Source organism: Rhinatrema bivittatum, chromosome 1 (genome assembly GCF_901001135.1).
Source record: "Rhinatrema bivittatum chromosome 1, aRhiBiv1.1, whole genome shotgun sequence".
NCBI classification, from domain to species: domain Eukaryota; kingdom Metazoa; phylum Chordata; class Amphibia; order Gymnophiona; family Rhinatrematidae; genus Rhinatrema; species Rhinatrema bivittatum.
The window spans coordinates 606,572,731-606,596,621 of record NC_042615.1 but is presented as its reverse complement, the minus strand read 5'-3'; positions in this window follow the sequence as shown (position 1 = coordinate 606,596,621).

Sequence of the window (23,891 nt, the reverse complement as noted above, 5' to 3'; positions counted from 1 at the left end):
ATGCCCTGCTAGACTGCTTGTTGATTTTCCTGATAAAATTCTGGAAGTTCTGTTATTTTTTGTAAATTCTTCCTTGATTTTTTTCAAGTGAGGTACCTCAAATTTTGAAAAAGCAGTTATCACTCCTTTGCTTAAAAAAGAGAATGTAGATCCCAGAGAGTGTAAGAACTATAGACCGGTTTCCTATTTACCATTTATAGCTAAAAGTTTAGAAAAATTGGTGTTTTTGCAATTATCTGATTATGTGGTAGAAAATAATGTTAGATTTATTTTATTTATTTATTTAAGGCTTTTATATACCGATGTTCCTGTACTAGTACATATCACGTCGGTTTACATAGAACCAAAGTTGGAAATTACATCAAACAAGAGGGTACAGATAACAGGGCTAACTTCGTATGAACTTATAGATAAAGCGCAGGAACTTATAGATGATGCTCAGGAAGGTTTTAGAAAATATTGTAGCACTGAGTGATGAAGATTTCATTGGATGAGAACCTTTTCTCTTGTTTGGATAAGGGGGAATTATTTTTTTTGGTTTTGATTAATCTCTCTAGTGCTTATGACCTTGTTGATCATTCAATTTTGTTACATCGTTGTGAAGTTTTAGAGATTAGGGGTCAGGTTCTGCAATGGCTTTCTAGCTTTCTCCATGATAGGGAACAATGTGTGTTTGTTCAAAGTAATCTTTCTGTGTCCAGTAATGTGAATTTCGGAGTCCCTCAAGGTTCTACTTTATCCCCTTTGCTTTTTAATTTGTATTTGATCCCATTTGGCAATTTGATTTGATTGTTTGGTTTTACTCCTTTTATGTATACAGATGATATACAGATATACAGATCTTCGGAGGAGTGGTGGGCAGATTAAATTTATGCTTACAAGCCATTTTTCAATGGTTTGTTGAAAATAGGCGGGTTCTTAATGCTGAAAAACTGAGTTGTTGAAAATATGGCTAGGGAATGTCTCTGTTAGTCCTAGCTTGAATGGTTTAGCTTTGATCCCTAAGATCAGGTAAAGTCTTTGTGGGTGATTTTGGACTCTGAATTTTCTTTGGAAAAACATGTCTCGCAAGCTGCAAGAAATACATATGCTAGGATGAAATTACTGAGGCATCTGAAACCATACTTGGAGTCACCTGCTCTTAAGGTGGAACTACATTGGCTATCCAGAGTGGATAGAAGCAGATTCAAGAACTTAAGGCCAAATTTTCAAAGGCCTCCACATGTAAAACCCTGGATTTATATGCATGGCTGGGCCTTGAGTGCATAGCACGCATTTTAAAACAGGCCTAGCCAAGCGCATAAACCCCGGTACACGCACAAATGCCAGGGCCTAAAAAAGGGGTGGACTGGGGGGCATGGTCTGGAAGGCAAGGGGTAGGGTGGGGCGGAATGGAGATCGGCTGGGACAGTGGCCATTAGCCACTGCTCCAGGGAAGCATGCACCGGCTGGATGCCAGCGCGCTTAACTTGCTTCTACCCCGGAAAAGAGTAAGTAATAAAATAAAAATTTAGGGAAAGGTTGGCTAGGTTTAAGGGGTGGGGAGGAGAGGGGAAGAGGGAGGAAGTGTAGGTAGGGGGGTAGGGAAGTTCCCTCCCAGTCCGCTCCTAAATTGGAGTGAACTGGGAGGGAACTGGGGAAGGCCCGATTGCATCACCTCACGTATTTTCCGGAAATTTTCTCCCTCTGCACGTGCCGCCTGCACATGTGCGAACGGATTTTAAAATGTGGCGCGCATGTGTGCACGGTCATCCAATTTTATAACTCTCATAGAAACAGAATTGTGATGGCAGAAAAAGACCGTATGGTCTCTCTAGTCTGCCTATCCGCCCAACTAATTCTTGACCAGGTGCCAATGGAATTTTTTCAAAAGTAGTTTCACATGCACTGAGGATTTAGCTCCAGTGAGGAATATATCTGTTGTGTTCTGTAGAAGATATAAGTGCTTAAGATAAGAGTGTGTTTTGTGATGCCATGGAATTGCAGTACTAGTCAATGAGGTTGGTGATCAAAGAATGGATCATACTAGCTAGCTCCTGTTTCATGAATAATAGTGTAATTTGACAAATCTGGAATAGATGTATAAAGGAAGTGCTTAACAAAGCTGAAATGTTGATATTTAATTAGGGTAGTCAATTTGCTCCACCAGACTCCAGGTTATAAGGGAGTTTCAGGTGAGGAGATCAAGATTGATATGATTTGAGCTTGCAGACTTAAAGGAGGGCAGGCATAGTAGGGTTCAATTTACCCAAATTTTGGATTTAGAATTATTATATTCAAAGGTTATTAACTAGATTTGGCAAATAGAAATAATTACTACATTCCATGCTTAAAAAGTCAGTCCTTGAATACCTCTGAAAAGTCATGTCCCCACTCAGAATGCAGAAATGCATTATCAGTTTCATTACAGTTTAGATAGACCTCATTATCCTTTTCTGCATATTCAGAGTAGTTTTCCTGACATCATCAAGATCTGAATCTGAGCAGAGGAAGTGCAATGTGCTATATAACAGTTAGGGAAAGATCTTATTAAAATAAAATAAAAATAAAGGTTAATACAATCTCTCATTCATTTGTACATTTTGCTATGTCCTAATTGACCTAGCAGCACTGTAGATCAGTGCAAATCCGGACCTTCACAGATATATGCCTACTTTTTATTGTCTGAAGCTTTATTCTTTACCTCTTTTAGGATAGGATAGGATAGGATGTCCTGATAACCCGGAAAACACTAAACAGAACAACCTAATACAGAAAGGTTAGAAAATTGGGGAAGTCTACTTATTTTCCTTACACAAGAGAATTGGCTTAAAATTTCAGCACTTCAGGAGGACAATTTTCAAAGACAGAAAAATATGCAGGCACTTTTATTTGCAGAATTTCTATAGAATTTCAAAGTGAACGTGCAAGCATATTTTTGCATTGCAAATTCTCAGAAAGTATGCACACAAACTATCCACACAAAGTTACATCTGCTTCTGCCATGGCATAACTTGTGCATACGGATTTACATGCATACTTTTTAAAATCAAAAGTACACAGAACTCCACTCCAGCTCCACCCATGGAATACCTCTTCTTAGCTTGCATTAAGCAATGCATGAAATTAAGTTATGTGCATACTTTTTGCACACAAAGGAGTATATTTTCTAAGCATGTAGATGGATGGACTCAGGACCAGTGGGTTTATGCTCCCCTGCCAGCAGATGGAGACAGAGCAAGCTGACATCACAGTATATATAACCCTGCAATGACACCAGCCTTCCAGTATTCTGTCTCCAGCAGATGGTGGATGTGCATCTCCCTATGGGGTGTGCTTCAAACTTTTTGAAGGAGAAATTTGAAATTCTAAATTAAGAGAAAGAAAGTCCTGCTCTTCTATGGAGATACCTAAAGGTCCCTTCCCCAGTTAAGAATTCCTGAGGTGATTTCCATGGTCCCTCAGAGGTGTGCCTTGGTCCAGTAGCTGGGTTTCCCGGCATGGACTCAGCTGTTAGATTAGTTAAAAGGCAGTGGGTGCAGGAGGCCGAGAGTGGTGGTGATGACAGATGCCCTTTCCCCCCGAGGCCAAGACTGTTTCTAAACTCAGCCAGTAAGCACTGAGCTCAACAAAAAAAAAAAAAAAAGTTTTACCTTTTGAATCAGAGACAGTTAGAGGGGTTTCAGGACTTCCTCCGATCTCTGTGCTTGGTGAGTCGTACCGACATTCGTTCCCACTCCCATTGGGGTTGGGGAACTGGGCAACCTGGCGGGTTGAGCGGTCCCCAGTTGGCTAGGCCCCACACTTAGGCTTTTTTCTTGCACGCTGCGATGGTGTTTTTCACGTGCTTTTGTGCGTGCTCTACTGCCCTATACAAGCCGTTGATGTGCACACTGCATCGGTTCTGCACGTGCATTGTGCGCTCGTGTTTTGGGCGTGCTTTTTACGCACACAAATTTTACACTGTTCACACGCTTTGCTTTGCGCACAAGCTGTGCATGCACCTTGCCGCACTTTCTTCTAGGCACTTATTTTTTCTGCGCTTTCCCCTTTGAGCGTGAGCCATTCAGATGCACATTTATCGCTACGATGGCGCTGGTAAGGAAGAAGCCTAAGCGTCTTCCTATTTGTGTGGCCTGTCATATTAGGGCTTCTCAGCCTGACCTGGCTTCTAACCTCTGTCAGCACTGCTCAGACGCTCAGGAAGAGTTGTCTTCCTCAGATTTTGCTAAGCCGGGTTTTTGTCATCTTTCTCTTTTGTACATATATAATCATAGAGGAAGTGAGGGGTGCTGGATGTCAACTAAGTGGGAGATTGTGCCTAATATGGTAGAGTACAAATCAAGAAGATAAGAAATACTGTCTCGGGTAAGAAGAGAAGTTTTAAAAGCAACCATACTCTATGGAAAAGCAAGGAAAGCCTTACCAATGGTACTATCATGCCTATTATGTCTTATGCAAAATATAGTTTGCTTGTTGAACATTTCAATTAATATTCTGTTGATTATGAAATAATATTTTTAGTTCTTTTCCTTCATCTTTATATCTTTCACAAGAATTGGCCCATGTATTTGTAGGTTCTCTCACTAACAGTGTACTGCAAGCCATGTCTCTTCTGAAACTGTATCCCTCACTTCCAATCTTCTTATATCAGGGGTCACTCTAGTTTTGGCTGTTGCCTTCTCTCCCACCTAGGGGTACGTTTTCAAAGCTAATGGCTAAGTAACTTACAAGTGATATTCAACATCATGACTAAATATCATGATAAGTTAGAATCCCTTAGTTGGGGAAACGGGTTGAATTAGTGATTATTATAATTTGTTTTAGATATTATATATACAAATTGTATTAGATATTATACATGGGGGCTTGGGGAGCGGTGTGAGAGGTGGAGAGAGACGCCCCCAAACGAACCGAGCACTCTGAGAGGACTGCCCCTTGTAAAATCGCACCGGAGGAACAGCTGAGAACCCGAGAGGAGGCGGGGTAAAGTGACATCATCCAGCAGTGCCTGCCTTTAAAAATCAAGCACACAAATCTTAGAGAGCCAAAATATATATATAAAACATACAAAGTTTATTGAAAATCCCACCCATATATACCTACATAGACATTAAAACTAAGCTAGCACACTCACTCATTCATATCCACAAATTAAAAAATATGTCTTTTTGAGATACAAAAAAGTACAAATGTACATTGTTATTGCATATTGATTTTACAAATGCCCATGATTTATCATAGTTGATCAATTGCCTATATTATATATTGCCACAATTAAATGGAGTCATTTGTTCAATGTATCCTGTGTCCGACAAAAGAAGATCCAAGATCTCTTCGTTTCACCCCTGACCTTCGGGGCTTCCTCAGGGACTGATTTTGTTCAATTCTTTTAAATATGCTTTCACACTGAAAAACACATACGGACCATTATCACAACATTACACTAAACCATATTCCCCATTCTACAATTACCATCACAATTAATCTAGTTCTAACCATATTTCCTTAAACCCATTATCACATATGGAAGCATCACCTATGAACTGTAATACCTAATTTTCCCTTTCTTTTTACCCATAAATTTAAATCAAACTAATTGAAAAACCACGCAATGTTTATTCTTACCCCATACTGAACACCCGAGTCAAAACTCGGGTAAAACTAGTCAAAGCCATACCTACCTAAGCATATAGAGTCTTATCATATATGTATCACCTCCGGGCTTCCTTCCAGGCTCATGCCACACAGCGTTCATTTCTAGGTCCTAAACACATCTTCCAGGCGTTCATATTACACGGCGTTCCCCTTAACCGTTAAAATATATTTCAACTCTCACTTCTTTACAAGTCTATTAGGGAACCTGCCGACTTGCAGTCTCAAAGAAACATATTCTGAAAAAAGAACAAAGAGGAAACCCCAGGAATCCCATTAGAAAAGATAACAGCACATACCGTTAGTCGCCAAGTTCCTCGCTTTACCAACTGCAAAAATGTCCAATACTCACGTCTAACCGGAAGTGACGATAACACGTCACCACCCGCTGAAATGTGAAATGCCGATGTATGAGTAACTTTATATAGAAGAACCATTAACCATTTAGACAATCAAATCAATTATCTTTTAATGAAACCCCATCATTTATTCCCAATATATGCCAAAGGCTAATATGGAAACCCGTCGATTAATAAAATGCATTCCACTCTATGGGGCCATTTAGACCTGCCGGGGCAATTGTATGCCAGCTATAAATGAATTGTTGTTCAATTTTTCTTAACGTTAAAGACAAGTCTCCCCCATGTTGTAAAGTCACTTGCTTAATCACAAAAAACCGGATCTCTTCCACAGTGTGATTACTTTCAACCCAATGACTCACAAGGGGTGCATGCTCACGTAGGGCTTTGATGCGACTCCGATGCTCAATAATACGACAGCGAATGGAACGAGATGTTTGCCCTACATAAATTAAGTTGCAGGGACAAATAATAGCGTACACAACGCCACTGGTATTACAATCAAACAACCTGGGGATCCGATATGGATATCGCAAATGAGGATGACAAAAAGATTGACATTGAAACGTCAAAGAACAAACAGAACACGACCCGCAAGGCACCTGTCCGTATGGTAAAGATGGATCCCATATTCCCTTGCCACTCTTAAGTTTATCATGTAAGGACTGTCGTTTTTTAATGGCAAATATGGGCTTTTCAATGAAACACGGTGTAAAAGATAGAAGGTGCCAATGGTTCAAGATAATTTCTTTAATCTGATTACTTTTCAAGGAAAACGGAATCGTGCAAATCATACGATTTAAGGTTTCTTTTGGATTATGGATCAACAAATTGTCCCTATTAGAATACAACGCACGCTTATATGCTCTTTTTATAACTGATTTCGAGTACCCTCTGGCAATAAATCTTTCCTGCAACAAAGACGCCTGGATCTTAAATTCTGCAGTGGAGGTACATAATCGGCGATATCTCAGAAATTGACCTATGGGTATATTGTCCTTAAGTTGTTTCGGATGAAAACTTTGATAATGCACTGAAGTAACTTGTTACTTCAGTGTACAGGAAAAGCACAGACAGGAATACACTGTTGCATTATCAAAGTTTTCATCCGAAACAACTTAAGGACAATATACCCATTTAGAACGATTCTACAATCAATCATTTTCGCAAAGCTGGACTATTGTAACACCATCATGCTTGGTCTCCCCTCATCACACACCAAACCATTGCAAATGGTCCAAAATGCCTCCGCCCGTATACTCACTAACACCAGGAGAAGAGAACACATAACCCCTATCCTGATGGACCTTCATTGGCTGCCCATACACTTCAGAATAATCTACAAGGCCATTCTCACCATTTTCAAAAACATCCATCAATTAGCTCCAATCGATCTCCATATCCCCCTCCGATTACACCATTCAACAAGACCGACAAGAGATGCTTACAAAGGATCACTTCAAGTACCTCCAGCCAAAACTACCAGACACATCACGCTTAGAGATCGGGCATTCTCCACAGCCGGTCCAACTTTATGGAACTCCATTCCCCCGGATCTTAGAATGGAACCCAGCATCTCAACATTCAAGAAAAAACTCAAGACGTGGCTGTTCACGCAGGCATTTCCTAACTCCAACATTATTTAACTCCCATCAATCAACACGCTTCGCTAGTAATAACGTTAATAAATGTTATTTATTCAATGCTATTGATACATATATATAATTTAACTCCCATCAATCAACACGCTTCGCTAGTAATAACGTTAATAAATGTTATTTATTCAATGCTATTGATACATATATATAATTATCTGATCTTCATTTTCCTTCTCACTCCAAGTTATTGATTTCCTTGTTATATGTAACTGCTTTTCTGCACTATTGTTCAAATTGTAAAGTTTTATTATTATTGCACCCCTGTTTCTTGTGAACCAGCATGATGGGACTATCGTCCTGAATGTTGGTATATAAAAAAACTTAAATAAAATAAATAAATAAATAAATATATGATAAGACTCTATATGCTTAGGTAGGTATGGCTTTGACTAGTTTTACCCGAGTTTTGACTCGGGTGTTCAGTATGGGGTAAGAATAAAAATTGCGTGGTTTTTCAATTAGTTTGATTTAAATTTACGGGTAAAAAGAAAGGGAAAATGAGGTATTACAGTTCATAGGTGATGCTTCCATATGTGATAATGGGTTTAAGGAAATATGGTTAGAACTAGATTAATTGTGATGGTAATTGTAGAATGGGGAATATGGTTTAGTGTAATGTTGTGATAATGGTCCGTATGTGTTTTTCAGTGTGAAAGCATATTTAAAAGAATTGAACAAAATCAGTCCCTGAGGAAGCCCCGAAGGTCAGGGGTGAAACGAAGAGATCTTGGATCTTCTTTTGTCGGACACAGGATACATTGAACAAATGACTCCATTTAATTGTGGCAATATATAATATAGGCAATTGATCAACTATGATAAATCATGGGCATTTGTAAAATCAATATGCAATAACAATGTACATTTGTACTTTTTTGTATCTCAAAAAGACATATTTTTTAATTTGTGGATATGAATGAGTGAGTGTGCTAGCTTAGTTTTAATGTCTATGTAGGTATATATGGGTGGGATTTTCAATAAACTTTGTATGTTTTATATATATATTTTGGCTCTCTAAGATTTGTGTACTTTATGACAAGACTATAGAGAGTTGTATTTATATACCCTTTGTGTAAACTCACTTTAAAAATCAAGCGGCAGACCCGGGAAAGCTTGGGGAGCGGTGTGAGAGGTGGAGAGAGACGTCCCCAAACGAACCGAGCACTCTGAGAGGACTGCCCCTTGTAAAATCGCACCGGAGGAACAGCTGAGAACCCGAGAGGAGGCGGGGTAAAGTGACATCATCCAGCAGTGCCTGCCTTTAAAAATCAAGCGGCAGACCCGGGAAAGCTTGGGGAGCGGTGTGAGAGGTGGAGAGAGACGCCCCCAAACGAACCGAGCACTCTGAGAGGACTGCCCCTTGTAAAATCGCACTGGAGGAACAGCTGAGAACCCGAGAGGAGGCGGGGTAAAGTGACATCATCCAGCAGTGCCTGCCTTTAAAAATCAAGCAGCAGACGGCGCACTGTCGCCGCGGCGCACCTAAGCCGCTCGCCCCAAAGGGGCGAGCGGCTTGGTCCGGCTTAGTCCGGAGCAGTCTGGACAATCTGGCACTTGGACGTAAAGGTGCTTTGGAGTGAATATTGTTTGAAGCTTGTTGTTTATTTATTCCCCATTTCTATGGGGAGGAAAAGAAAAATAAAAAGCTTCCCAATTTCGCCAATAACAACGAGGAGCCCTATGGACGATCACGTGGTTAGACGGATCGATTCACCAGCTGAGGACCATAAAGGGGAGCATTTTTCGGCTTCCCTGAGTCCTGGTGAGGGACCATCTTCTCCTCCTCAACCTAAGACACCATTTCCGGATGACTTTTTACAACTAGAAGCTGATGGTCAGTCCCTTGGAAGTGGCTTTGCAGCTTCAGGAGGAATAAAGATAAGTGAACAACTATCTATATCTGTTACAGGTTCTGAAACAGGGGGGCTGAAGAGGCCTGAGCAATGGCCAATTAACCCCCCTGATAACATAACCTTGCAAGATCTATGGAAATTGATGTCAAGTGTTAATAAGAATGTCTTGCAATTGTATGAGTCTATGTCAGCTGGTGTTAGTTCAAACAAAACACAGATAGAACAACAAATAAAGGAAGTAAATATTTTAAAAGAAGATATGGGAAAAATTACATCTAAAATTAATTTGGTTGAAAATACTGAATCTGCTCATATTAAAGATAGTATTGTTATACATAGAGAATTAGAAAATTTAGAAAACATAATGAGAAACAAGAATTTGCGTTTAATTAACTTCCCCAAGACCAGGCTGTTGTCTCCATTTGAGATGTTCAAAAAATATTTAAGGGAAGTAATGCAATATCAAGAGAGTGAGATTCCAGCAATTTCAAAAATATTTTATTTCCCAAAAAAAATAGAAGAAGAGGAGAGTTCAGAATCTCCTAGTATAGGGGTCTCGACCTTCCTCGAGGAATCAATAGATATTATTCAAGTGAGGGCAACTTTATTTGTGTCTTTCTTAATGGAAGCTGACAAAGATAAATTGTTTAGGGTTTTCCTAAAAAATAAAGATCTGAATTTTTGTGGTCAGAAAATTCTAATTTTTCCTGATGTCTCCCGAGCCACTCAGGCTAAGAGGAGACATTTCCTGTCCCTGAAAGTTAAACTGCTTGCAATAGGAGCAAGTTTCTTTTTAAAATATCCCTGTTTATGTTTAGTGAACTATCAGGGTAATAAATATAGTTTTTCTGACCCCTTACAATTGGAGACATTTTTGGTAGATAAGAATGTGGCAGGAGGTAGTAATGATGTCCAATAGAAAAGTAAATACTCTCTCCTTCTCACTTTATATGTTTTATTAAATTTGATTATAGTAAAACTCCCCCATTATGGGTTATGTAATGAAGATGTCAAATTGTATGATGTATAATTACTTGTAATGTAATAACATTGGACTTACTTCCTGTATTTTTGTTTAAATAACTTTAAATGAAAATTCAATAAAGATTAAATTGAAAAAAAAAAAAAAGATATTATACATAAAAATCCTAGCTTGGAAAAATGAATAATGTGGGCTGCAATATTATTTTAGCATTGTTTTATTGTCTTTTAAATTAGGATTTTAATTTGATATTGGTTTTACATTGTAGCTATGATTTTAGAGTATTTATTTTGTTTATTGTAATTGAATTGGAGATGTATTTGAGGTACTGATAATTATTTTCTGTACTGTAAACCGACTTGATATCTCATGAGGAAGGTTGGTATATAAAAAATGTTTAAATAAATAAAATAAATACAATCCCCCAAAAAATCACTAGTTAGCCAGATAAATCTTATCCAGTTAATTTTAGACTTGCTATTGAGCAGGTCTAATGTATCCAATTAATATAGCTAGATAAGATGAAATATTGCTACTTATCCAGATAACTGGGGCTGCTAAACACAGCCAGATATTCAGTTGCTGCCACTTAGCCAAATAACCCCTTACTTATCCGGCTAAGGGGCATTGTATATCAACCTTTTAGAGTCTTAACACATCACCTATGTGAATCATCTTAGCCCCATCTGACAGGAGACAACCCCCGGTTCCTATAGTATAGTTGCTTAGAGCTATGTTCAAGTCACAGATCAAATGACAATAAAATATTTTTTATCAAGTAATTTATTGCAGTTTCTCCAGGTTGCTGCTTATATTCACAAAATGTAATTACAAAAAAAATTAATTGGTGAATCTTTTTAAAATTTTTATTGTCTCTTATTAGCCATAATATTTATTTATTTATTTATTTATAATATTTATAGCCCATGCCTTTGAAAAGTTTGGGATAGGTTATAAGGAAACATACATAAAAATTCATAAATGATGATGAGTAAATTTAAAGTTTGGGATTGAATATAAAAGTTATATCCCTGTTTTCATTTTCTTCTGTTTTATTTTAGTTTTAATATATATTTTTAATACCTTATTTGGTTTTCATAGCAAGATTTTGAAGGATTACTTATATACCAACCCTGCAGAGAACTCATACGTTTGACAGTTTGGTTTGATGCACAAATAATTTTCTGATTTCTGGATTTCAGCTTCAATTACCTCAGAAAAACTTGCTCTAGGTCATGATAAACAATTTGCAAAATCACTGAAGATAAGCTTGATCTCTTGACATTACACATTATCTTAGAATGCATTGCAAATATTTCTTTGTACATCTTTCTTAAGTTATTGATGGAAAAAAGACAATACTAAATCATCAGGAATCTACCAATTAGAGAAAATATACCTTTGAAAATTATAAATCCAGATTTTATACTATAAAATAATGCTGCAGTGCTGATCACTAACAGTGATTGTAGGGCAGGTCTACTGACTCTGTAGCAACACTGCCATGCAAAGGGCATGGCTTGGATTCACAGGTCAGCTCTTCAGCTTCCTGGACCAGCCAGGGTTGGGGGATGCCTGCAGGGGCAGCATTTATAGCCCCTGGAGGGAGGGAATTTTAGTTATCGTGCAACAGCAATGCCTAGTGGCTGGACTTAGGATTCATATTACCCTGGTTCTAGATGGAGTCTTGGGGGTGGATTTATCAAAATGCGGTACGTACCGCATGCAATAGCAAAAGGGGCATGGTGTATGCTAACGGACCGCATCGCAAATGGCGAAGGTACTCACCGCATGGTCTTGGCTGCTATCGCAGAGCCTAACGCATCTGAAAGAGGTGTTGTTAAAATTGGCGTTATGGCTCTGCGATACCTCTTCACAGGCAGGCTAACCCAGCCCACTCTCCGCCCAGGTTTTGAATTTGCATCCCCTCTCTGCCCCTACTCCTCCCAGTTTTTGCATTTGCATCGCACCATACGATATGGTGCGATCGCATGCGGTAAACACGTTTTCACATGCGTTAAAGGCCTATCGCATGTGAAAACGGGGCTTTTTCGCATGCGATAAGCCCTTAACGCATGCAAAAACGCCTTACCGCATTTTGATAAATGACCCCCTTGGTTTGTAGACCCTGGCCATAGACTGTTGCTGTGATGAGTAGGCTGAGTGGAGGGGGTTGGGGTTAAAAAATAGTGGGGAAAATCCTGGGTAGCTGCAAATGAATGCTCATGACACCATAGCACAACAGAGGCTACGGTGTCAGGAAGCTGTCAGGCAAACTAAAAAAGGATTGTAATGCGGTGGCTTACAACTTATTATCCGCTGCATGGGTTCTTTCAATGATATTGCATAAAACTTGAGTGGTTTTAAAATTGTGCAGGGGATGTAAACATAAATATATGCACATAACCTGGTTCAATGTATACTTTTATGTTCTGGGGAGTGAAGTTGGAATTTACATGCATACTTTTGATTATAAAAAATATGAACATAAATTAACAAACACAATTTATGTCCTGCAAAGACCAGGTGTAACTTTGGGTTTGTTTGTGTATAATCTAAGGAACAATTTCCAAAGCAAATTTATGCACATAACTTTGCTTTGAAAATTATGCACTTTGGTAATGCAGAAGATGCATGGGTTGTTATAAAAATTACCATTCCTAAACACTGCCTTTTCTTATTCTCAGCATCGGAATATCACTTCCCCATAGTAGCAAACATCGAAGGAGATTAAACTTGACTATTTTGTCTACATCAGCTTCATGTAACCCTCTTCTGCTTCTCCTGGATATATGTAGCTCACAATATAAAAAATATAGCAGTGATTACTAAACTAAGTGCTGCTTTGGTTTGTCAATAAGCACAGTTCATTGATCTTTCATTAGTGCTATTTCTTTGACTTTTCTTCTTCATGCAATACGTTGCATTGCAATTTTTGATCAGGTTTTACTGACCTATATTATATAAGTGTGGCAAATGTCATATTCACAGCTACTATCTCAGAAGGAAACTAAAGGACATCAGATTATAAAAGATACAGTTTTAGCTGGTGGAGCATTTTTTTTTTAAATTTCTATAACAATAATAAAAGGATGAAATAGCTCAATGTACCATTTCAGTCATGTCACTTTAATGTTTTTTGTCTGCTTCATTTATTTAATCCAAGGCCTTTCCATTTTGTATGGGAATAATGAATATTTATTGCTAGATATAGTCTAACAATTAGAAAATGTTTCAAAAAGATAAAATCAGTTAAATTGATTATGTGGGACTTTGAACAGCTACCTTTACCTTTGTGTACCTTTATTGAGTGTTATGATTATGATTCATGTTGAGATCCTTTGTAAATAAAAAATACAAGAAAATAATAATCATGGATATTTAAGATTTTAAGATACTTTTGTCCTTTTTGTTTTTAAGATGCCTGGCAGTTAAACTAAGGGTTCAATTTTCAAAGATTATCTGAATGGATAAGTTTGATAATTGGTTCATTTTAGACAGGTATTGCTAGAACATTTTTCAGCCAAATCCAACTGGCGAGATTTTCAGCAGAATATTTTCCTAAACTTTACTAGTTAGAATTTGACAGGTTATTTTTGGACAGCTATTTGTGAAGATGGGGTTGCACATCTAAACTTAGCTGTTTAGTGCTGAAACATTACCACAGGAACTCACCTGGAATTGCCTCTAATTAGCTTATCTAATAGCGTCATTCATCAAAATGTGTTATGGCGTTAACACGCACAATGCGTTAATGCGTTAATGCTAAAATGCATGTGATAATTATGGTACCGCATGGCGTGAATGCAAATTTTTCAAAGGGGTGGGATTGGGGAGGGGTTTGGGTGGGATTAATGAAAATGAGGAGCAATATTGCACCATGCAATAACATAATGCATGCTATCACATGTTTTAAATGCTGTAAATAACTATACTTTTATTCCTGGTGTTAAGATATACGATATGCCCGTAATGCAATTAGCAATTAAGATTGCAGATTATATTTTGGCCATTTCTGGGTTGGAGGGGGGGGGGGGGGGAGAGAGAGAGAAAGAGAGAGAACCTCTATGGTAGCCTTCACCATGTTCAACTATTTATATCACTATAGGAGGGCCAGCTAATAACTCAAGGTGAGGTTTTAGTGGTGGTTTAGGGTTTAGAGGCCAGTTTGACATGCAAAGTGAGACGTATAAAAAGCACAGTACACCTCAGTGAAGATTTGAAGTCATTTGGAGTGAGAAAAGTGACGCCTAGATCTCTTTCTTGGGTAGTAATAATTAGTTTGCATAAGGCAAATCAATATATAATAATAATGTTGCGCCATTTTATTTGCAAGCATGGGAGAAGAGAGGATATGTTATTTAGTAAGTGATATATGAAATGCAGATTGAAACAGATGTGTTTTTAAAGATTTTTTGAAATGTTTAGAGTTGGATATGGATCTTAAAGAGTCCGGTAGTGCGTTCCATAAGATAGGATCAATGACTGAAAATGCTCTTTTTCTGGTGATGTCAAGATGTGCCTGTCGTGGTGATGGGATATCTAAAAGGTTTTTGTCCAGTGATCTTAAATGCCTAGCAGGTTTGTATATTCGAAGAATAGAGCATAAAGTAACAGAATTAGGAGTATAAATGAGGGAGTGTATAATGGATAGAATCTTGAATTGTATTCTATATTTAACTGGTAGCCAGTGTAAGGATTGAAGTATCGGGGTAATATGATTTTTTATTGAAGAATTTGTTAGAATACATGCTGCTGCATTTTGGATCAATTGGAGTGAGTGAAGTGTATTATCTGGGAGACCTATGTAAAGAGAATTGTAGTAATCAAGCCCCGAAAAGATAAGTGATTGAAGAATAGTCCGAAAATCATGAAAGAAAAGTAGAGGGCAAAGTCGTTTCAGGAGTTGAAGTTTGTAAAATGCATTTCTGGTAATTGTGGATATATGCTGCTTTAATGAGAGGTCTGAATTGATGGTTATACCTAAGTTTTTTGCTGATTTGGAAATAGGGATAGTAGTTCCATTAAATACAAGTTGGGAGGGGGGACCTATGGATGAATCAGTAATTGATGAGAGGTGGACTATTTCTGTTTTTTTTTGGATTTAGTTTCAATCGATTGTGAGAAAGCCAAGCATCTATAGTTGTGAGGTATAGGGATTCTACAGATAATGTATGAGTCCAGGAGGTGTTGTATGGTACCATAAACTGTATGTCATCAGTATAAATTTTAAATTGTATGTTTAGTGAAGCTAAGATGCGGCAAAGAGGTAACAGATAGATATTAAAAAGAATAGGAGATAGAGAAGAGCCCTGTGGAACACCTGATGCAATAGAGTATGGTTCAGAAGAATAGTTATTTATATTAACTTGTTGAATACGGTCAATTAGAAATGAAATAAACCATTGTAATATAGCACCTGAGATACCTATAGATTTAAGAATGGAAATGAGAATTTGGTGATCAACAGTATCGAAGGCCACAGAAATATCTAAGAAGACAATAATGTGATCTGTGTAAGAATCGAAAGCCCGAAATATAGTGTCAAATGATGTCAGTAGGAGAGTTTCAGTGGAGTGACCCTTGCGGAATCCATGTTGATTTGTATGTAGTATATCATTTTCTGATAGATAGCTTGATAATTGAGATAACACTACTGATTCGATCAGCTTAGCTAAGGATGTTAATGTAGCAATGGGTCTAAAATTGTTAAGATCAAAACCTTCCTTTGATTTATTCTTTATAATTGGAAGTATGGATGTTTTTTTGAGGGAAGATGGAAAGAAACCATTTTCCAAAGATTGATTTACTAATAGTGCTAAAAAATTGCTAGCGTGAGGACCTAAGGCTTTAAAGAAAGCACCAGAGCAAGGATTGTCAGGTGAGTTGGAGGGATTTTGTTTTCTAATAATGGTTTGTATTAGGGATGTGCAGGCAAAAAGTTTTCGTTGAAACGTTGATACGTTGAAGGTGAGGGTCGATTCCGTTCAATATGAGAGTATGGAGAAATCCATAAGTTGTGGATCTGTCAGGAGGCGCCCCCCCCCACACCGACGTCACGTGCTCCTCCGCGCCTCCGCTCCCGGACCCCCGTTGGACCCAACCGGAACTTTTGGCCAGCTTGGGGGGGTCAGGAGGCCCCCCCAAGCTGGCCAAAAGTTCCGGTTCGGTCCAGCGGGGGTCCCGGAGCGACCTCCTGCCACATGACCTACCTGTCACGTGGTAGAAGCACAAGATGGCGCCGTGACCATGTGACAGGGGCTGACCAATGGCACAGGCAGCCCCTGTGACACAGGCTATCGGCGCCGTGAGGAAATCGCAAAGGAATGCAGGGATGGTTTCCTGACTTCCCACTGGACCACCAGGGAGTTTTGGTAGGTCTTGGGGGGGTCAGGAGGGTGGGGGGTTTAAGTGTTTATTTAGGTTCAACGTATTCAACATAGCTATGTTGAATAAGTTGGAAGTCGCGATGCGTTGCACATCAAACCTTTTTTTTCTCTTTTACAAAATATAAGTTGCGTTTTACATATGCGTTCAAAACGAATGCACACCCCTAGTTTGTATAGTGTTTTCAGAAACCGGTGTAAATTCAGACCATGTATAAGTAGATTCAAGGTTATTATAAGAAGGTAATGGTAACTTGGAGAGTTGATTTGAGATATCTGTAACTTTTGATTTGAAGTGATTAGCAATTTTATTACATAAGGCCGTGTCAAAAATGGTAGAACATTTTTTTTGGGTGGTCGTTAGGGTTTTTACTATATTGAATAGTATATTAGGGTTTCCATTTGCTTTGGCAATTTGATTTGCGTAGTAAGATTTTTTTTGCTAAGTTAATATTTTTGTTATACTGACATAGTAAGGAATAGTAGGCATTTTTTGTTTCAGAGGTTTTATTCTTCCTCCATCTGCGTACAAGTTTTCTAAGTGAGGTCTTTAATGAATGCAAAGCTTTAGTGTACCAAGGAACATTTGTTTTATTTTTTTTGTTTGGTTGTATTTTTATTGTTTTTAAAGGAGCAACTGAGTTTAGTGAGGAGGAGATAGCAGAGTTCCATTTATCAATGGTTTCCTGAATATTAGGAGCTAATGTGGTTGGCAAATTGGGTATTACTGTATCAAGGAAAGAGTCTATGGTGGTGAACTTACGTTTGACTATAGATTGTGAATCCTTCTTGTTTATTGTTTTTGTACGGGAGATATTAAGGAAAAAGTTAATGAGATAGTGGTCTGACCATGGTATTGCAGTGATCTTAGTTTTTTCTGAAATATTGGAAAAAAGGCTAGAATTGATAAAGACCAGGTCTAAAGTTTGACCTTTTACATGTGTGGGGGACTGAATAAGTTGTTCCCAGCCCAGGCCTGACATAGCGTCCAAAAAGGCATTTACTGTAGGTGAGGGGCATGTAATATGTAAGTTAAAATCGCTTAATATGATAGTTTTACTTAAGTCAACTGGAAGAGAGGTTATGATCTCAATAAAACTTGATAGGTCTGATTGTAGACACCCTGGTGGAGAGTAAATATGCAGATGTTTAAGAAAAAAGTGGTTATAAGTAGTACTTCATGGCGACCTGACACAGTGAGCTGTTTTTTTATAGGTGAGAAGGAAGATTTAACAATGGCTAAAATACCGCCGCCTCTTCTATACAATCTGGGTTCTGAGAAAGCTGAATAACCTGAAGGACATAGCGAGTTTAGGAGTACAATGTCAGTTTCTGATAGCCATGAATCAGTAATTAGAAAAAAATCAGGGTTATTTTTCAATATTAGATCTGATAGTATTGGGATTTTCTTGCGCACTGATTGTGCATTACACATCATAAATGAATAAGTTATAACAGATACGGTAAACAAAGTTGAAATATAGTAACTAAAGAATTTCTAGTGCAGAGTTTTGAGTTACCTAGATTGAGAGTCTTAAAGGATTTCATCGTAGCCGGTATTGCCATTGCCGATAACTGTTGGAATAGACATATTGATTTCAGAGTAGTCTTTGAGTAATGATGAAAATTTACAATTAAAGTAAATCTCTGGTGCGAAAACGAAGGGGTGAAACAAAGGGGCAAGCCTGCTCATCGCCGCAGTTTTAAGTGGGTTAGTCGCTCCCCGATGTTGTCGTAGAGGGGGTGGGTCTTCCAGCCACTGAACACTGGAGAAACAGTGTTTGTTGATGCGAAAATGACAAGTTCAAGTCCGGGAGTCCATCAGTGAATAATTTTAACAATTACCACGCCTCTTGCACACTTTTTACTTTTGTAGCTGCTCCTTTCAGTTTTTTTCTATCTATTTTTCTCATTTTATCAAAATTTCCCTTTTGAAAGTTTAGCATGAGAGCCGTGGATTTGCTTACTGTCCCCCTTCCAGTCATTAATTCAAATTTGATCATATTATGATCACTATTGCCAAGCGGCCCCACCACCGTTACCTCTCTCACCAAATCCTGTGCTCCACTGAGAATTAGATCTAAAATTGCTCCTTCTCTCGTCGGTTCCTGAACCAATTGTTCCATCAAGCTATTATTTATTCCATCCATGAACTGTATCTCTCTAGCATGTCCCGATGATACATTTACCCAGTCAATATTGGGGTAACTGAAGTCTCCCCTTATTACCACACTACCAATTTGGTTAGCTTCCCTAATTTCTCTTAGCATTTCACTGTCTGTCTCACCATCTTGACCAGGTGGACAGTAGTATACCCCTATCACTGTAGTCTTCCCTGACACACAAGGGATTTCTACCCATAAAGATTCAATTTTGTATTTAGTCTCATGCAGGATGTTTATCCTGTTGGACTCTATGCCATCCCGGACATAAAGCGCCACACCTCCTCCCGACTGCTCCTCTCTGTCATTGCGATATAATTTGTACCCCGGTATAGCACTGTCCCATTGGTTGTCCTCCTTCCACCATGTCTCTGAGATGCCAATTAAGTCTATGTCATCATTAACTGCTATACATTCTAATTCTCCCATCTTACTTCTTAGACTTCTGGCATTAGCATACAAACCTTTCAAAGTTTGTTTTTTGCTTGTATTTTCATTCTGCTTTTTAATTGATAGGGATAATTTAGAATTTTTTAGTTCAGATGAGTTTTTAGTTATAGGCACTTGGACTACTTTTCTTATTATTGGAATCTCACTGTCAGGATGCCCTAATTCTAATGCATCCTTTGAAGGTACCTCTCTCCGAACCATGCGCTGCTGAGCGACTGTCGGCTTTCCCCTTTGTTCTAGTTTAAAAGCTGCTCTATCTCCTTTATGAAGGTTAGCACCAGCAGTCTGGTTCCAATCTGGTTAAGGTGGAGCCCATCCCTTCGGAAGAGACTCCCCCTTCCCCAAAAGGTTTCCCAGTTCCTAACAAAACTGAATCCCTCTTCCTTGCACCATCGTCTCATCCACGCATTGAGACTCCTGAGCTCTGCCTGCCTCTGGTGACCTGAGCGTGGAACAGGGAGCATTTCAGAGAATGCTACCCTGGAGGTTCTGGAATTAAGTTTTCTACCTAAGAGCCTAAATTTGGCTTCCAGAACCTCCCTCCCACATTTTCCTATGTCGTTGGTGACCACATGTACCACGACAGCCGGCTCCTCCCCAGCACTGTCTAAAATCCTATCTACGTGACATGTGAGGCCCACCACCTTCGCACCAGGTAGGCATGTTACCAGGCGATCCTCATGCCCACCAGCCACCCAGCTGTCTACATTCCTAATAATCAAATCACCAACTATGACGTCTGACCTAACCCTTCCCTCCTGGGCTGTAGGCCTTGGGGAGATATCCTTGGTCGAAAAGATAATGCATCACCTGGAGAGCAGGTCCTTGCTACAGGATCCTTTACTGCTGCACCAGTTTGATGCTCTCCAATCATGAGACCTTCTTCCTCCAAGGCAGCACCAGGGCTGCCAATCTGAAGTTGGGTCTTGGCTTCTATGTCCCTGAAGTTCTCATCTATATACCTCTCTGTCTGCCTCAGCTCCTCCAGGTCTGCCACTTTAGCCTCCAGAGATCGGACTCGTTCTCTGAGAGCCAGGAGCTCTTTGCATCGCATGCACATGTACAACCTCTCACCGGCGAGTAAAAAATCATACATGTGACACTCAATGCAAAAGACTGGGAAACCCCCCTCTTGCTGCTGGACTGCTGCCTTCATCTCAATTTTGTTCAATTCCTAGTTGTTTTAGGTTGCTATGGGAGTAGGAATGTATCTAATTAAGGTCCTTTAAATGTATTAGTGAATTCACTATATGTCTGGTAGTGTCCTACAGGAGACTGATCAAACTCTCAATAAAGTTTTTGTTATTGTTTTTTGTTTTTTTTTGTGGAGGTGGCACCTGCATATAAATTAAAGGATGAGCTAGGGGTGGGTGAGCTGGGAAATACAAACAGGTCTAACTTGTTTATTCGCTACCTACTGACTATTAAAAGCACAAACACACTAAATAATATTCCCAAATAGTTAACTTTACCCCAGTACTTTTAAAATAGACAATGTCCCAAACAAAATCTTACTGTTTCCTTTCAGCCACCAGCAAGGTAATCCTCTCCTCTCAGTGCTCCCACTGGAATGTCTCTCTCTCTCTCCTCCCCCCCCCCCCCCCCCCCCCCCCCCATGGTTGTAGAAGGGACCTGATAGATAGGCTGGCTCTCCAGGAGCTTAAAATGCACAACTTTATGAAAAAGGTTTAGTTTAAATACGCATTAAAGCCATGCAATATGGCTTCGCAAATCATGAAGGCCACAAAACCTGCCCCAAACCCCTCCCGCTTTTCTAATTTGCATCACACTATGTGTTATGGCATTTTCGCATGCATTAAACGCCTTAACGCATGCAAAAACGTCATATAGGAGTTCGATAAATGACCCCCTTAGTTGGTTAAATCTTCTGAAAACTGATCCATATGGATATCATGAAACTAAAAATCTAACTAGTCAGGCTACTCACAGGCAATCCAAAGTAAAATATGCATGAATGGCATCTATTCCAGTTTAGTTAGGGTCATTTCTTCTAAGAAAATTATTTTATATGGAACCATTCTTCCATCTTTATCACTGACATCTTTATATTGGAAGTGAAGAAATCTAAACAGAGAGATGTTTTTTCCCCTACTGCTAAGCAATCAAATATGAAGACAATGAAAAGGAAAGAAACAGACTGGTAAAGGACCCTAATTAAATTTAACAGATACTGTTTTCTTCATTAACAGTAAAAGTCCTGTATAATGAACTAGCATCTATATATGCTCTACTAAAGGGATGAAAGAATCTTGCTCCCTTTATGGCTTCTGTACACCTCTATCCTGATAGTAAACATTACACCATTGATTCTAAAAAAAACAAACAAAAAAAAACAACATGAAAAGCTAAAAGGAAGAGATATTTACATGAGCAGTGTGCCTCAATTCACCCCCTTTGTTTCTGATCTCTACTTTCTGAATACTGCCACATATTCAAGTTTTGCCAAATATCCAGAGCAGTAAAGGGGTTTATTTGAGAGAGATATTTGGAGTTATTCAGTTTCAGCATGGCCAGAAAATTTTTTTTTCAAAGTGTGTTGAAGACAGAGCCACCATAGATGCTTCATTAATACCCTTGTTTCTGCTACTGATCTAGTTTTCCTGGAGGTTAATCATCTAAACACTTTTATAGGGATGTGCATTCATTTGAAAAGGCATAGACAATGGCAACATTGTGTATGTTGTTTCTTGACATTTTCAAAATAAAAAAGTGTGTTTTTTCTTCTAACATTTTAGTGTGAACTATTTTGCAAATAGTGCACTCTTTCTGAAATAGTGAAAAAAAAAAAAAAAACCCAAAGGAAAACATTACCGAAAATGAAAATTGACCTCAAAACTACACGTGACATGAAATGACATTTTTTGGCCTGCACAGCCCTACACTTTTATGAGATAGGGAGCTTGATTTTCAAAGACATTTCTCAGGTAAGACATTGTTTTATCTGCAGAAGCAGCCTTTAACAACATTGCCCACCCAGTGTATGGGCAAACGTCTATGTGTATGCCATGTATGCATATAAGTTTACTTGGGCTGAGCAACGGTGTTCCTATAGTGGAATTGGGGAGGGGTTTGCACTTACATGCATACGTTTTTGATTTTCAGAAGAATGTATTTAAATTTTATTGTTAAATTTGTGCAGACATTTTAGCAAGTGTATTTTGTTTGGGTAGTTTCAGTGTGATAACTTTAAAAATTGCATAATTCAGGCACATATTTTCTGGCTAACTTATGAGGGACATTACAAAATTATCCTGATAAGGACCTATGCACTAAAGCTTAGCATGAATGCTAAGTCCATTTATTTATTTATTTGCTTGATTATTTGTCTATTGATTTATTACACAATCTTATATTCTGCACACTTCCAAAAAAACATTTTGTCTAGGGTGGATTACAAAAAATACATACATAATCAACATCAACTTATACATTAAAATAAATAGGAATTTAAAATTATATAAAATAAAGTAATTCAATAAAACAGCAATAAAATAAACATCTATCTTAACCATACATCTCTTTAAATAATATGGCCTTCACCTGCTGCCTGAATTCCTTGATATTAATGTCTTTTCTTAACTGTACTGGAAGCATGTTCCACATTATCAGGGAAATGCATAAAAAAGCCCTTGCCCTAGACTGAACACTTTTATACTGCTGCACTGTGGGTAGCACTAATAGATGACTGTCCAGTGATCTCAATGATCTCAAGGGCATATACCACTGAAGACATTTTTTCAGAGAACAGGAATTTTGCCCATACAGTAGAGTATGTGCTATCACAAGTAAACAAAATTTACACCTGCTTTTTTAGGGAATCAGTGCAGGTCCCTTAATGCTGTGGTAACATTATCAAAAGGAGATTATCCTAGTGGTAAATGGGCAGCTTCATGATGAACAAGTTCTAATACCCTCAATAGCTTATCTAGCAGACCTATTCATAGAGTACTACAATAATCAATGTGGCCAAGAATGAGAGACTGTACGAAACATAGAGACTGATAAAAATAACTACAAAGGACGCAGCAATTTTAGAGTAAAAAAGCTGGTGAACATGTGCCTTAAAATTTAGACTGGAATCTAACATAATTCCGAAACTCTTGCTAAATAGAGCATACTGTGCACTAACAATTTATCAGGATCTTTAACCTTGCCCTCAGAGGGGCATCCCAATGGTATAGCAGTGAGCAGTCCTGATTGGTAAAATAATTTAAACCTGGCTACCACAAAGGTTTGCTGTTGATGTAATGGACTACCAGGACCTACCTTCTGCCACTTCTGGCCTATTTGGATCCTTGCATGTTCCTGCATGTTGAATCCCTGCTTTGCTGGAGTCTCATCCTCCCCTGCTTTATTGCTTAGGTTATCTGCTACAGATCTTGGCTC